Source organism: Malurus melanocephalus, unplaced genomic scaffold (genome assembly GCF_030028575.1).
Source record: "Malurus melanocephalus ecotype Western Australia unplaced genomic scaffold, MMel_1.1 scaffold_12, whole genome shotgun sequence".
Classification (NCBI taxonomy): Eukaryota; Metazoa; Chordata; class Aves; order Passeriformes; family Maluridae; genus Malurus; species Malurus melanocephalus.
Window position 1 is genome coordinate 1,507,829 of NW_026623244.1, and position 4,221 is coordinate 1,512,049.

Below are 4,221 nucleotides of genomic sequence, written 5' to 3' on the forward strand. Positions count from 1 at the left end.
TRGTCTWGTTTGCACCTTAATTSRGGCAGAAGTATTTCTAAGAAMCTTTACTAATTTGATCATAAYAAATRKTTAGGGTTGGGAGGACCTCTGGARATCATCCAGTCCWAYCYYCYKSCMARGSMRGGKYMMYTKGRRSMRKKKRMMMMRGAACTGTCCAGGTRGATTTTGAATGTCTCTAGAGGGTGACTCCATGCCCTCCCTGGGCAGCTGTTCCAGTGCTCTGCCACCCTCAATGTTAAGAAGTTCTTTCTTTCAGTCCTCCTTTCTTTCTTCCAGTCAGTTGGTGAGGCAGCAGCAGCAGCTGACATAAGGCCAGGGGGAGAGTTTGAGCYGTGCAGGGTCTCTGGAGCTTGGGGACACCTGAGCAGCAGCCCGGAGCTCTGTCCAGACCTGGAAGCCTTTGGCAGCCAGAAAGGCATGGAGGGGACATTGCCAGGAGCAGCAAGGGAGGTTTAARTGTCCCTGAGGAGCAGAGCAACCYTTTGTGATGTCAYSTGGACCCTCTCCAGGAGCTCCATGTCTTTGTTGTACTGAGGAGYCCAGAACTGGCACAGCACTCCRGATGTGGCCTCACCAGGGCTGAGCAGAGGGGCAGGATCACTTCCCTAGACCCACACTCTTCCCAATTCACCCCAGGATACCACTGACCCTTCTGGCTGCAAGGGCTCAAATATTTGTTCAAATGTATTTGTTCACTGTCAGCCTAAGAGGACTGGCATCCTTTGCCTAAAGAAAGCTTTCATGAATCTTCCCTCAGGTCTTTACAAYAAACATTGTTTTGTCTGTGGAGGTGGCACCGTAAGGAAAAAAAGTTTTGTTTGAAGTAATTCTCGTGATGCTTCTAAAAAATGTAACATAAAGCCTTTTTAGCTACAATCTCCTATTTTACCTTTAAAGTTTGTATAAAAGTAGTGTTTAAAATGCAGCAGAAAATGAGATTATTTTGTAAACACTTTGTGAGTTGTGTTGATAAAAGATTATATATTGTAACAGTAAAATAAACTTTATTTTAGCCAATTTAAATTTGAGCCCTCATATTTCCATGCCATGTTTCCTATGTCAGCCTCAGAATTGTAGTAGATGATAGTGAAACTGCTGAACATGCTCTGGGGTTGTTATAATGACAAATTTCAATTCAGAGGCCAAATGGTGAAGGGTAATTTAATACTTGAGTCTCCACTGGACCTAAGTGTGGTACTGTTAGCTGGAGTAACATGAACTYTCTGGGACTCTCCTTTTAATAAGGATTTTGGTGAGAAATAGTTCAGTAAGGATGTCATGGTGATTTTTCCACAGAAATACTGGAGAAATAATCTTATGTAGTTATAGGACCCCCTTTTTCATCAACAAGAACATCTTTTTGTGAAAGCCACTTCTCAATTGTTTTCTTTCATGTTTATGGCTGTTGTTATCGAGTCCACTKTAAACTGAATCTTTCTCTACCACCAGAATTAAGGAAAGAATCAAGGCTCAAATACTCCATATTGCCCTTCTGTTCCATTATCACTCAGGGTTTTATTTTCAATATATAGCTCTGTGCTAAAAAAACATTATTTCACATTCACCCCTAATCCTGCCTTGAACTTCACATCTACAGAAGGGCTTATGTGCATAGTTTAACATCTGATAGTTAATTCAAATTAATGTCATTCTAGGATGCCTTTGACTTGCATGGCCCCAGGAGGGCTGTGCTGCCTCTGGCACTAATGTCAGTGTCAAATTCTGTTTCTCAAAAAAAAAAGGGCTCCTGGATATCTTCAAAGAATTTTCCTGTAGGGTAAGTCACATGCCAGCTAAAATGTAGAATGCCAACACTCTCTACTTCACTCTTTTGGTGGCTTAATGAGGAGGATTGAAGGTCTGTAGCCTGTGGTATTTTGAAATGAATGCTTAGTGACCTGTTATTTCCCTTTTGTCCACTTCTATTTCTTCCTCACCTGCCTTCAGAAAGTGTATTTTTAGCATGGTTTTCCTGGCTGAACATCCTGCTTTCTTTCACCTGAAGGCACTGATGTGTTCCTGCTCTCCAGTGCTGCAGCTCCCCTGGGGCACATCCGTGTGCAGCAGGGTGACCTTTAGCTATTGCCAAGGCTGAGCTGGGGCTCTGTGGTTTCCTGCATAATCAGCCTGCTTGCTTTAAAATGTGCCAATCTTCTTTCAGCTCTCCTGCTGCTGTTTTATTTCTGTTGGTCTCCTTTTAACCTTGGCTTCCCTCCAGTCACTTTTGGTCCTGGTGATGGAAGAGCATCTGTAACAACAGGCTGTCTATGGGATGGCATCTCTGCCCTCATGGGAGATGAGCCAGCCTCGTGCTCTGCAASTGAGGGGAGGTGTGCTTGGATCATTCATTATTTTACAGACCCTGTTTTTTCTTTGCTTAATGAAATAATTCTGGTTTTACTTCCTCGTTACCTTCTTAGCAACATCATGGTTAACACAGATCCTAATTAAATACTGCTGGTAAATGCAGYATAATTCTGAGTTCCTTTGTAATCTAATTCCCAGGAAGCGGAGATGATGAGCCTTAGTTTMCAGACTTCTTATAAATGCAGAATCAAGCTACAATCAAATTATGAGCACCGAGTTCTATTGGTTACATTCTGTTCTCTTTGTGTTCAGTCCAGATTCAGTGTAATGATGAGGTTCAAGGGATTGGTGAGATGTGCAGCTGAGCCCTCTAAGCAGAGCAGACCTGCTGGGGCCAGGGATAGCTGTCATTTCTGTCCTGAGCACGACAGTGCACCCAGCCTGGCTCTGCACTGTCACCAGACCTTGGCACGCATGAGCCAGGGGAGCTCTTAATGCTTATCTCTGTAGATGTGAAACAACCAAAGAGTCTTATTGAAAAACCRTTCAACCTTGTCTAATACTAATCCATGTTGAATTTATTTTCAGGGAATCATTAGGCCATTTGTGTGCAGTGATTTATGTTAATACATTTTTAACAGTCACTAGCAGAATTACATCCCTGGCATTTYTGGTTTTACTCTTCTTCAGAATGGAATAGCATTAGAATTAGATTTGTGCTCAACACGAATGAGTGGAGGGATTCACTCCAGCAGTTGAGAGAAAGGCTGCTAACAGATAGAGGAATTTTTATGTATTGTATGCCTTTCTTTTTAAAGAAATTGTCACATTGTCCCCATGAATCTTGTAATATGCTCAGWAGAATGCAGCAAGGGCCAGCCTGARTGTTCATGTTCTTTCAAATGTACTTTTTAGGCTGTTATAAAAACCTGCTGTGAGATGGAGAGATGTTGCAAATGGTGCATTCACTTGTCTTCTGTATTTTATTTGGTTTTACTAACTTCTGGTTCTTCTGTAGCCCTAATTAATTCAGCAGAAAGAGAAGCAAGGTGACCACAAATGGAATTTTACCATGTGATCTTTAAGACACCCTTGTTGAATGAGCCAAAAGATATTTACATTTACTGAGGTTTCAGAGTGTTGCCATAGATACAGGTTTAATCACCGGACACGTCAAATTTTATTATTTTTGAGAGAGAAATGGTAATCACATCTGAGGTGAAATGCAATATTGATTGGCTGCCCTGCAGCTGCAGAATTCTTGCAGGAGCTGTATCACCATCTTTACTGAGTCTGTATTTAGTATAAAACAGTGCATTTGTGTCAAATATGGCAGTGGTCTGCAAAAGAAATATTTCCCAACATGGAAAAGAGAACTTGTATTTTCTAATTGTGTGGTAAAATAGTCTATTTGGAAATGAAAGCTTAAAATGTCTATTTTCTTCCAAGGGAAATACTAATGGTAGAAAAGTGGGTGGTGGAGACTTAACAAAGGTTGAGAAAAATTGTGAGGCATCCATAACCTCTGTCCTCAGTGTTTTCTGGTGTCCAGTAGGGAAAGCTCAGCTTCTTAGTCCTTGAGGATGCTTCACCTGTGCACCTGATAGAGTGGAACTGAGAGGGGATTGGTATCTTTAAAACTTGCAGTGCTCTCAAATGTGGCTGAAGTTAAGCTGATGAGCATAAGAAGTTATTGGGGAGGATGTAGGGGGTAAAAAGCATGGGGGGGTCACAGTATGAGCCTATAATCCTTGCTTCCTTAAGAATCTAGCCTGAATGTTTTGGCTTGCTGAATTATTTTGGCTTACTTCAGGCATTCTTAATCATACATCTCTCCGGCCTCCTTGCTGGTCTAGGAATTTGCTAATGAGGTGTCATATCTGGGGCTTAGTGCTTTTTTTTTTTTTTTTT